Source organism: Myzus persicae, unplaced genomic scaffold, assembly GCF_001856785.1.
Source record: "Myzus persicae strain clone G006 unplaced genomic scaffold, MPER_G0061.0, whole genome shotgun sequence".
Classification (NCBI taxonomy): domain Eukaryota; kingdom Metazoa; phylum Arthropoda; class Insecta; order Hemiptera; family Aphididae; genus Myzus; species Myzus persicae.
Window position 1 is genome coordinate 420,983 of NW_019100669.1, and position 13,503 is coordinate 434,485.

The 13,503-nt window shown below is 28.3% G+C and overlaps 1 protein-coding gene across 2 annotated transcripts in view; it reads left to right on the forward strand.

Annotated features, from left to right (window-relative positions):
• Positions 1 to 13,503, forward strand: part of LOC111040051 (protein artichoke) — a 33,742-nt gene that overhangs the window by 3,606 nt on the left and 16,633 nt on the right. Inside the window, exon 1 of one of the 2 annotated variants that reach the window (XM_022323764.1) lies at positions 2,560 to 2,816. The exons of the other annotated variant lie outside the window; for it this stretch is intronic. The gene's annotated coding sequence lies outside the window, so the exon portion shown is untranslated. Of the gene's footprint in view, positions 1 to 2,559; positions 2,817 to 13,503 lie in introns of those variants that run through there. 2 annotated transcript variants of the gene reach the window in all.

Sequence of the window (13,503 nt, forward strand, 5' to 3'; positions counted from 1 at the left end):
AATAAAAAAATACAGTAAATGATAAAAGGTAGGTACATTTATAAATTATTTTGGGTTAACTGCATACTATTGCGTGCCTTCGGGGTCGAGTCTTTGGTAGTTGAGTATATGTAACATTATAACGTAACACAAAGCTTTTATTACATTGAACCATTTAAGTTATGTTATATCCATATATTATTGACTGATTGATTATTTTTAATATAAAAGTTGGAATGAAAAGATAGAACTTATATCGTGTTTTTGAATTTTTTGTTCGTTGGTTGTATTCTTGTAGTTTATTTATCAAGAAACTCTATTAAATATACATCGTGCATTTGTGCTTAAAACGCACGCCTTATACATCATGTTATACAACGATTATTAAAATAATATATATATATATATATAAATATAGAAAACCGGTTGTTAAACTCTACGTGAATGTTGAAAAAAATGATATGATTCTTATTATTGTTTTAAAACAAGTACATAGCCCTACCTATCTACGACATTATTTTCTTTAGTACTATTACATAGTTTCATGACAGTACTTACGTCTCGTAATATTTTCATCAAATGCTTCAGTAGGTATAGTAAGCTTTAAATTCGTGACACATTATTTAATACTATAGTTAGTTGATATTATGGCTGTGAAAGAGAAACCGTTATATAATTTTTTTAGCTATTTTAAGGAGATTCAATTTCAATATTCACTGTTTTAAGTATAGACTAGTTCAAACGTCTAGAGTGAAAATAATATTATAACGTTTAAGTATTGGTATTCTTTTGTTCGTATAATTATCTTTATTTATGTATATATATTCTATACTACTCTATAGTCTATATTATCAGTTTTTAGCATATACCTACCATATTATTATGTATTGTATGTTTGTGTATAATGTATATAATATAGTGTTTACGCTTCACTCTTTACTCTAGACGCGGGTATAAATAAATATTTTACAGTTTTGCAAAATTATTTAGTGAGGTAAGTATTGTCTTATTCCTATAATCCGATGGTATAATATATCATACCTAAGTATTATAAATTAAAACATTATAGTGTACTTACAACTTCATTCCTTTTTCATTGAGTAATCAGTATGCATAGTGTGTAATGTCACTAATTTACGTCCAATGCTATCCGTAAAAAATAATAATAGTTTGTAAGACATCTAAAAATTATTCAAATAAAATTTAAAAACTCAATTATTTTATCTAAATTGAATTATGTGTTTAGTTTGTTAATCATGTATTATTCATTATCTGACAAGTTTTAAATAAAAATAAAAAATGTAATTAATAGTTAATTCCTGGACTTATTATTTGTATATAGGTAGGGACATCCATTGTACTCGTATAATCTAAATTTGGTAGAGTGTAATTTTCAGACACTTGATCCTCCGTCCTTACCATGTGTGTATAAGAATATAAATATCAAAAATAATATAATATAGGTGATAATATATTATATAGTATTTATGATGAGTTCCCAATTTTCCATGTATTTAGATAATTAGGTAGTTAATAACTATTAGTTATTATTCTTATTACTAATTTGTAATTACTTATACATATTGCTATTTATACAGTACACAAATATACAATGTACAGTATACTTATACTAAGCTTTTGTTGAAGTCTATTACTGGTATTTTTACTGATAAATTGGTATTTAATTTTATTCTAATATAACAATGTTTAAATATAATTAATTATCTTTCTTGAATAGTATTGCATAATAATAACTGTAATACAACTTAATATTTATTATAAAAATTAAAAAGCGCAATATTTTGATTTCAAACATAGATATGAGTTGTAGGTTATAAAAATACATTTAATAGCGATATTATAATTTTATTAGACCTTCCTTGCAGGAATTTATTCAAATCAAAAATGTATGTCCGTAGGTCAGGTATATGTCTAAGTAATAGCCGGTATAGGCATAGGTAGCTGGTATAGAGGTAATAGTAGGTATACCTATACACCGTATGAGTGAAAAAAATTATAAATAATTTTGATTTAGTTTAATCGTGGAAGACTAATTATTATGTTATTATCCATATTATATTAAACTTATTTTATTAGTATGATTCAAAATAGATAAAGTCATACAAGTACAACAACACTAAGGCATTTAAATCATAATAAAAAAAAAAATGTATCTTTGAAGGTTTAATATGTCATGAAAACGAATAGCGTTGTTTATTTTCATTGCGAACTATACCGGTATCAGCCGCAGTATTGTGCGGTCGTATTGGTTCTAACTCATAACTAATATTGTGTTATACATAACGATTTGACCTGTTGGAAGTGACTTAATATTTTGTCGTCCACTCCGAATATCCGAATATCGGATAGAGTTGAATAAAAAAAAATAAAAATAAAAATAAAAAAAACGTGCAGCGAGACACGACCATTGGAAGGAATGACCCTATTCCTAGTAAGAAAAATGGCGAGTCGCAGACCTTGAACACATGCGCACATGAACTCGGAACGCGCGAGCGCTAGGGAATTCGATTGTGGAGTAGAGGAAACTGGTTCTGGTTTGTGACCAGCAGAACTCCGCCGGCATATTACACGGGCTAGTTGGTTCTCCCGGGTCTTCGCGTTAACTCATGTCTGTTTGTTTACCGTAAAATACCACCGCCGTCTGTCTTTAGGTTACCGTTAGACCTCCTCGTATACCTTGTGTTTGTTGTGTGTTTTATACCCGCGAGTGAGAACTCGCTTATCGGCATGTACCGGAAGCGACAACACACAAAAAAGTGACGTGGTTTTTGTTTTTCCGTATACAGTCTTACCGAGCCGAGGAAATATAGCCAAAGGTACCTACCATATTTTTATTGCCGAAAAAGTGCAATTAATATCATTTTTTATTTTATTTATTAACAATAGAAAACCGCAATGATTTGTTCAAAAAATGACTAAACATTATTACGATATAAGCAAATAATATTCTGACCGTTACCAAATACTTGTATTTACAATCAATGTTACCACTTATTACTTAAAAACTGATAGTGAAAACCATTGAACCACTATTAAAGTCTCTATTATAGTAGCAGCATGGGAAACATGGTTTTAATTTAATAATGTAAATTTTAATTTTTAGTGATGTATTGTTTTTTTTTACTATTTAGTCATAAGAAGATTAAATTGTATGTTGTAACTATTCAATTTAAGCATTAATAATATCGAAATGATCTAATGGAAATAATGATCATAGTAGTTAGTTTAGATAACTTAATATAGTTTAATCTATGACGGTTTTTGATTTTTGGAAGAGATAAATTACAGGTAACAGATAAATATAAAATAGATTGATAGAAATTTGATTACTTTTGTATTTAATAGCCAATCCAATGACATAACTAAGGGACTGGACTTCCTACATTTTTTTAGGGAGGGGGGGCTTATAGTTAATATTTTTTACTTATCGTGTCCAATGATTATATAGTGTTCTATACCTCAAAAAATTTACAAATATTAAATCTATATGTGTTGATGCTAGACAACACTCTTATAAAAATCTATGAAATTGTAAAATTAATTAAAATAAATACTATATTTATATTGTAATATTTATAACTGTAAGTGTACTTAAAACAATAAAAAAATTGTTATAACTAATTAATCAAATGNCGGTTTTTGATTTTTGGAAGAGATAAATTACAGGTAACAGATAAATATAAAATAGATTGATAGCAATTTGATTACTTTTGTATTTAATAGCCAATTCAATGACATAACTAAGGGACTGGATTTCTTACATTTTTTTAGGGAGGGGGGGCTTATAGTTAATATTTTTAACTTATAGTGTCCAATGATTATATAGTCTTCTATACCTCAAATAATTTACAAATATTAAATCTATATGTGTTGATGCTAGACAACACTCTTATAAAAATCCATGAAATTGTAAAATTAATTAAAATAAATACTATATCTATATTGTAATATTTATAACTGTAAGTGTACTTAAAACAATAAAAAAATTGTTATAACTAATTAATCAAATATTGCATAAAATTCACAGACAAAAATAAATATGATTTTTTGTCTTCGTAAATCGTATAACATATAAATTTAGATGTATATTTCCAACGCTCTTACGAGTTACGTACCGATTGAACTATAGTGAAGCAATAAGAATTCTTAAGACTGATTAAAATTTGTTGTAAAGTCTACTTAAGATTAAAATTCTCGCATTTCTTGATTTTTTCTCCTGAATTGAGGTATGCAATTTTTTTAATTCTACATTTATAATGTAATTTTATTTAGCTCAGTTTACAAGGAGATCAAATCTAAAATGTAGAAAAGCCGAACTCAAGTAGACTTGACGACAAGTTTACAGTCTATTTTCAGAGTTGTATGACTTCACTATTGAAATCGGTATACGTAGGAAGTATATACGTAATAACACATCTAAATTCCAATGTTGTGCTTGGGCATGTGTCAATTATGTCTTTGCCTCAACTATAAAATGCCATGGGAAATCAGACCCCCCTAGTCCTCCCACAGATAATGCCTATACGCCAATACAATAGCAGCGCGTTCAGTGTCGTAAAGACGTAAACTGCGTATAAACATAATTCATTCCGTACAATATTATTAAAATATGTTCATAATTTATCTATTTTATATTTCTACATTTCTTCTTATAAAGTGTGTCACAGTTCACATATAATTTAAAAATATACATACGGTCTAAATTACATACTCCACATGCCATTATTTAAAATTCAAGATCACCCTAAAGGCTAAAGCCTGTTCTTCAATTTTAACCTGAATATTTACATACGAAAAGTAACCTATAATGTTACGTCGACCTAATGTGCCGTTCATTGTAGACAATTTAATATCTACAAAAATGGTTCACGACAACATAAATAATAAATTTAATAATAGCAATAATACCGGCTGGCGTATAATGCATACTGCAGAGACATTATATTTGCATGCTATTATCAACTTATTTGATTTATATTCTAAGTGCAACCAAATTGGAATCGAATTGATGTGAATTTTTTAATACTTTTTAATACCTATTAAAAAGGCATAGAATATAGATATTTCTTGTTAATTAGGCATTGTTATATTTTGTGTTCAAGTCTATAGTACATTTTGTCAAGCGTCCAGGTATTGCATACGTTCAATTAGGTCACCCTACATTAGAATATTATATTTAATAACTACAAATGTCATCTTGTAATATTGGCTTATACAAAATTCTTATTTTAACGTAGATCAAATTGTTGTTATTCAAAATTAACTGAAAAAAAATCCTGGGAATCAGAACTATCAAAAATTTAAAAAAAAATTTAAAATGTTATTCTATAAATTATTATTAAAATACATGTCATTTTCTCAATTGTAGTTTTTAATCGTGAGACCGTTCACTAGATATCATAAGATATTCGTGGATAGATGATTTTAAATGACAGAACGTGACTCAGCGTCTCAACATAATCAAAAAATTACATTAGTAATTCATTTTTTAATATCGAATCCTGTCTTAAACCATTATCTTTATTATTATTTTCAATATTTGAAAAATTAAAGTAGAACGACTTAAAAAGCTTAGAAAAAATCCTTCATATTTTAATTTTTTAAATATAAGGTACAGCAACTGAAACATTAACATTTTCCACAGTGGATTGTACAACACATACATAAAAAGTATGCAAAAAATATCTGATAACTTGTTATTCGATTGATTTTTAGTTTAAATGTATGTAGGTGATACACAGTCAAATATTGTTAAGGTACTTAATTCTGTACCACATAATTATTCGGAATAAAATAAAAGATTACTGAACTGAAAAATGTGTTCTTAGGAAACCGTCAATTTTACGAGTATAGATAATTAGTACGACTACGGTGTTCAGGTCGTTCCACTCGCCACTCAGAGTTTGATTCCGTATCGAATGAAAGGTAGCAGTCTGCAGTAAAGTATACATTCATCCAATTCTATTTTTTAACTAAATGTTTTTAATAAAAAAATCAATAGTACATTTTTTTCAAAATTATTCTATAGAATGGATTACCCATATCCAGGCTGTTCTATAAGGGCGTACATCATAACATTGTATTTTATTTAAATTAAATTCTCAAAAAAAAAAAAATGGATTCTCTAAAGTTGTAATTAATGTAAAATGTGTTACAATGTTTTATTTTATGTTGATATCAATACATGGCATTTAACATTTAACATTTATTAGTTTAGTTAAATTTATTTGTATCAAAGTTCTGTGATATTGTCAAAAAATTATACCTGATCGGTTTTTCAACTGTTACGAAATCATCACTTTCAGTATATGGATCATCTGCAAGGTTAGGTTAGGACAATTCTTCCTCTTTTGTATTTTCAGTTGAATTTGTAACGTTCGAAAACAGCATTATCAAATCATATTTTAACCCACCCATTCAGAAGCGCAGTAAATTAATATAATGTTCGTAATTACTTCTACTACGTTCGAGCTTTTCCATGTCGACTGCAGATTTAAAATAAACAAAAGTATTTGCAAAATCACTTGACAGTCGATAAAGCAGAATTACGATTTTTAAATAATCCATGTTTGTGATAATCTACGAAGTTAAGAACATGAACTAAGACAATATTATACGTACATATATTATTTTAGTTCATATGGTTAGGAACAACACATTGTTTTTGTTTCGCGGTCATCGATATTAATAACTAGTTTAATATAAAATATCTATGTTCACGGAGCATTGGCACTCTTTTGATTGTAAAATGTATAATATCTTCAATCGCTGTACCCATATTTAGTCTTAAATATTATAAAATATGCATTATATTATTTGTTAATAATTATTATTTTAGCTGAAATTCGTTTACGTATACAAACTGCTGAACCCACCTCGCCTGTCCCCCCTCCCCCCTCACCGTCATCACAATGAACTCTCGTGGGCTATTCTAGAAGCTCATAACATATAGTTAGACTATTGGCTATCGTAGATTTTTGGAGCAATTCAAACATTTCATTTAACCACAGTCCTTGGGATATCATTTGGTGAATGGTCCTACTCGCATACCACGATCTGTATTCGGTGGTGCACACCATAAACACATTATTGTTGTATCAATTACATGTAGTATTTTTTTTCTTTCGTCACCATTTGACGTTATAAGGTCGTGGAACGTGCGACAGACATTGCAATTTAATTTATATTTTTCGATAACTGCAGTTTTGTTGATGTATTTGACTTGAGTGGTTTTTGTACAAGTGCGTATTCGTTAGCTGCAGTAAAGTACACAGTAAAGCTGCAATTTCATACCAGAGTGTAGAATAATCCATGAAAATCGTTAATTGTACTTAGCAATATATAGGTAATACACTAATCCAATGCCGATTTCATAGAATATTGTTTACTTATTGAAAAATGAATAAATATTTTGTCCTATTAATTTATTGTATTTGTACATTATGATGACGTGTTCCACTGCTCTGACAAGACCGAACTATATATTATTGGAATAGTTTAGTTTTTCGTTAACTGTAAATAATTAGATAGTACTACAGAATGGGAACACTATTTGATCACCGAAAATGGTGTTAGCATTACTTTTTCCTTCTTTAAGCTACAATCGTATTGGATATATATTATGAAGATGTCTTATATTTACACCACATATTACACTATCATCCATGTTGTTGTTGTTAACAATCGTACCTAGGTATTTTCATGAGTTCATAATTCTTACATTATTTTTCGCGAAGTGTTCTATTAAATAAATCGTATAATAGGTAAATATGCCCTTGTTATGCACCTATATTGCCGTGGTATAGGTATTGAAAAGTATAAAATACAATTTGCATCAGTCAACATATTAGCTGTTATAAAATATACTTAGATAGGTACTAATAAAAAATCAAAACGAATACATAGCTGATACAGGTATTTGTTTGAGATTTACGATTTAAATGATTCGTAATATTAACAATGGAAGTCAAAAAATGTGAAAGTCCAATACCATTTTTGGTTTCAATAAAAATGTTGCATTCGAAACAATAAGATACCCAAGACTCAACTACAAATATATTTTTAACAATATAATAACTACTACATACAAATTGATCTATTTTGTATTTATAGACAAGAGTTGTATATTAGTACCTACCTCTACACTCTACAGTCTACTTTAAAATTAAAAGATATTTGAGGTTAATATCCATAGCTAAAACAATATATTTTAAAAAAATTGGAACAAAACGTATGTTAAAAATGTATTCTGATCCAAAAAATAGATTGCTGCTTAATGATGTACTACATTTACTATTTATAGTTTAGTATTAAAAAAACCTTAAACAGTCAATCATGCTATAAAATAGATTGATACGAATTCGCCTAATAGTTTATTTTATTTGAAGCTACATTTCTTAGTTCAATATGCATTTGTAAATGATCTAAATAATGAATGCTGTTTATCTTGTGTTAATTATTAAATATTATTCGGTAAAATATATAAAGGACAATAATTATCCTATAAGGCATAAGCCACAGACCACAACTAGTTTGGAGACGGAAATATGAATTATTATCGTAAGGTTATTATTATTATTTACGAGTAGGTATTTTGTAATAATTCATTAGTTATTAGTTCTCACTAATGAGTAAATATTCAAAGATTTATCATTAACTGATATTGAAATAACAGTCATAATAAATTTATTCACTTAAAATGAATTTAATTTTTGATTGTCAACCTATATTTATATTTCAGCGAATGATTTTTTATATTCATTATCTTTATGATTTAGCAATTATCATCAATGAAAACAATCGAATGATGTAGATAGTGTAGTTGTATATGGTACTATAGTCGAATACAGTAATACCTTGTACAATTGCATGTACATAATGTGCCTAATACCTGAAATAAATATTACATTGATTTTTCATAAGTATTTATTAGGTAGTTATACATATTATGACGTGTCTCAGTGTTATTGACACGGTATTTAAAAAAAAAACATTTTTCCATTTACCCACGAAATAAGTTTTTTAAATACATACTTAACCTTAAATAATTTTTTTCTACATAGTTTGTCTTTTTTCTTTTTGGCAAGTCTAATACATAATTATGTTAAATTTTAACACGACGAGAGTGTTTCTGAATACTATATTTATTTGCACCGATCTTTGCAGTTATAAACTCGCTAATCCTTAAAAATATAATTAAATTGATCTGTAAGTTTAACTATTATTTACTATATTTAGACCTTGATTCTTAAGTGAATCTGTATTCATAACACTAATATGTTGCATGTCTATTGTCTGTACTCTATACGTTTCTAGTACCATATAATAATAATAATAATAATAAAAAAAATATTTATTCATTTGAATAAGGTCGGAAAATAATATAAAAATAATGAATTTTAATTAAACCGGTTAAATTAAACAATAATATAAACAGATCTTATTGATTAATTTTGTAAATTTGAAAAACAAAACAAAACATGCACTCATACTTAGTAATATTACTTATTAGTCAATTATTGAGTGAAAACAGACAATTAAATAGTATAAATGATACAACGTTGAAGTGTAAATAGTGTATCAGAATCGTATTAATACTTATGGTCATCACTTATCATATTTAATTGGTCTGAGAAGAAATAAAAGTCAAGGCAATCATTTCACCACTTAGCTCTATGAAGGGTTGAAACTTTTGCGAAATTAGTGTAACGTGATGAAATCGTGTAGAAAAGTATTGGATAATGTGAATAACAATGTATTTTCAAAATTGTTATTTCTACTTTCAAGTATATTATGGTAAAACATCGATGATAGTATAATAATATGATAAAAATGAATAATATTATAATCATTTACCTAATAAATAAGTATTAACTATGTAATATGTCCCTACTTCATATTATATAAGGATAAAGACTTTATACATAACTATATTATAAATTATAATTTCAAATCAAATTAAAAATTGGTAGGTAGGTACCTACTTAAAATATTTAATTTTGGCAAGAGGTTTATATGACTAATAGGGCTATAATATTGAGGTAATATAAGTTGTAAGTAATAACCAATCATTATGATATAAGTACGTAATAGTCATTATAATATTCTTATTTTTCCGAGCTCTCAACTCATTTAATTTGAAATTAAACGAGTTAAAAATAACGGTATATAGCCACATAGGTACTATATAGAAATTATTGGAAATCTTCAAAACTATGCAGATACTTATAAATTCAGCGAAACTAAATTGAGAAATGATACAATTATTTGTAGTAGGTTTTTGTGACAATATGACATAAAATATCACTGTACCGCCTGTGTCGAAAACTTATTGAAAAGTCCATCGTGTTGTAACTCTCAGATGTGTTCTATACTTGTATACTTACCTTTATCGATAATGATATTATTTCTATACCATAATAATATAATGTGTCGTTGCAAACACACATATTCGACGATCATTATCTGTGAAAGGTTTTTTTCAAAAATATAAGTCTCGCTGACCGTTATGGTAGTTTTGATGTCCGACTTATCACTATATTTTATTATTATGTGTATATATAACGACATAATTACATTATATCTATTCGAAGTGCAATACTGTTGTATTTAGACCAGGATATTATTATTAAAAAATGGGGACACCACAAACACTATATTATTGCGGTTTGTATAGGGGGCTCGCTGTATATTTAGCTACCTATACCATTATTATTATAGCTCAATATTATATACCTACGTACTTAGGTACACATCACTTTGGTATTGCTTTTTTTTTCGTATACTGGCCCACGTAATTCGACGTGCGTGAAATGGAGATGATGAGGCTCAGAGGCTGATATACATATATGTATACTGCACTGTCTGTTGGTAGAAATTTGTTTCGATACACGTCGATTAAGCGCATACTGTTTTTCGCATTATATGTCATCTGTGTTGGAACATCTAAGTGTTACATAGGCAATCGTACTGTTTATCGCACATATGTCATCTGCGTTGAGATATCTAAGTGTTTTTTTTTTTTTTGATAATACGGCTTCAACAACAAGGTCATTAGCCTACGATAGGCTTACACTTATCGAAGAGTTATATGGTAATCATTTAACTGTATAGGTATAAATATTGTAGGTACTAGAGGTATTTACCTATAAATACATAAAAATATGCATAATGCGAGAGATTGCGAGAGAGACGACGAAATATTATTTAATTTAATAAAACACCTAGGTGTATAATTTATTTCTTGATGAGAATGGAAAAATTTAGTTCTCAATACTATAGTAGAACAATATTGAATTATTACCTTATTATATTTATAATTGTTTGTATCTGTGAGCTTATAAAAGTGATTAATGTATGTAAAATTAGAGTAAGAAGAAATTTATTGTGATAGACAATTGGATATTTACCTATGTAAAACCTAATAACTCAAACAATTTAGTGTTTTTATGATACATAAGTATTATAGTATTACAAATACCTATTGATTATAGGTACACATTCTCATAAAATAAAGTGGTCTGAAAAGGTCTAACTAGTGAAGTAGTGAGTTTTAATTTGCGCACCTGTAGCTGATTACCAGAATGTGATTGAGTGTCCAGTATGGTCTATGTTATAATGAAAACACTGAATAAGCTCCTTAAAGTTCAATAACAAGTTACAACTTTATAATGTAATACGAATATCTCTAGAATATTTGCGTATGGTTGGGATTTGGTATACATGTTTTTTTAGTAGATTTTCACTGCTTATAATTTATTAAATGTATAATTCACATTTTATTGTAGGTAAAACATGTATATTGTATATCGTACTTTCGAACACGTACAATGTTATGTGTTATATTTATACAGTATACCGCATATTAGGGACATACAAACGTTATGTGTACAAATGTGCCCCATATGATACTATAAAAGTGTTTAATTTCTAATCAAAATACATTTAAGCTATTAGTAGACAATAGTAATGGTGTTACAATGGCATACCTGCACGCTGTGTGGCCTATGAGTTTTTGTTTTTTACCTACCGACATGGCACGGTGGGGGTCCATTGTTTGCTTAGGTGTTCGACCCCTCTAGGCTATAGGCTACTTCGTGATCTATCCACAGTTCTTTTTAGATAGGTACTGCAAAGACCGAACTGTTTGTCAACACATTGCATGGTATTAATATTATACATAGGTTACATGACTATTGGAGTTAAAAAATAGGTTATCTCTTTTTTAAATCAAACTTTGAAACATAACTGTGCTAACAATTTTGCACGTTAATAGTTCTTGTATTCGTCGTGATAATTTAAATATGACATTGTGAACAAAAAATAAATATATGTAAAAATAATATGTTTCTCGACGTAAATCACTTGGGTAGGGCATACCTACTGTGATATCATATGATAGGTATGACGTGGTTGGACACACGCGACAAACAGGTATGTAAAGAATACGATTATTGTACATTTCTGTTCATCCCAAATTAATTGTATGTTTTATTTCAATAATTAATTCAAAATGCTTGTTTAAAATAATTTCGTGTGTTGGCTATTGAATATATTAAAAGCCAAAGCACGAACGAGGAAACAGGTGCACTATAAATGTTGGTTATAAGAACTATAACTATTTCCATCGGTTATGCATCGTAAATATTCGACAACACTCTTCCGTTACATCACAGCTGCATGTGCGTTGCTATTGGCTTGTTACCACACACCCTTTTGATGTAAAGTCATTTAACTGGAAACAATGTCAAGTGCGAGAACGTTAGAACAAAATATATTTTTAAAAAGGAAAAAACTGTACCCATGAATACTATACGAAAATAGTGTTTTATATTTTTTTCTACAGTCACTGAAACGTAACTTCGGCCGTAGCTTGGCGCATGGTAGATTATGCAGAATTAAAAATCATGCGTATCATATAATCACCGGATTTAACTACCTTATGTCGTCCGATAAAACTATTGGCTAAAATAAATGGATGGCGTTAAAGAACGAAAACAAACGTTTTGCAATACGCTTTGCGCGTCCAGTGGGCTGTGATTAAATCTAGAAAGCTTGCGTGATAATTTGTTCTTGTAAACTATTATAGTATCTAATATGCGATGGTGTTATGTCTTTTAATATTCCGGGGAAAGTTTTAAATTTTTAAATGCTAGGAATCGAAACAATTTACCGAATAACACGTGTATCACTGACAAGCTATACTTACTTACTTTTGCCTTTCGGTATGCAATTTTATATGTTTGGTAGGTATGAAAAATATACCTATATATATAATTGGTTTCATAAAAAAATAACGCCATGAAAATAATAATATTTTATACTGTCAAACTGTGTTGTTATATATAGCACTGAAGTCACGAAAAATGATTTTCTGAAGTAAAAGATTTTGTATTCATATACAATTCATAAAATATTTAACGGATTTGTGAAGGCTATTGGATGTTAATCATCAGAGTAGAGGGTTATTATTATGAATACATCTTTTATCTAGTTCAATGTAGG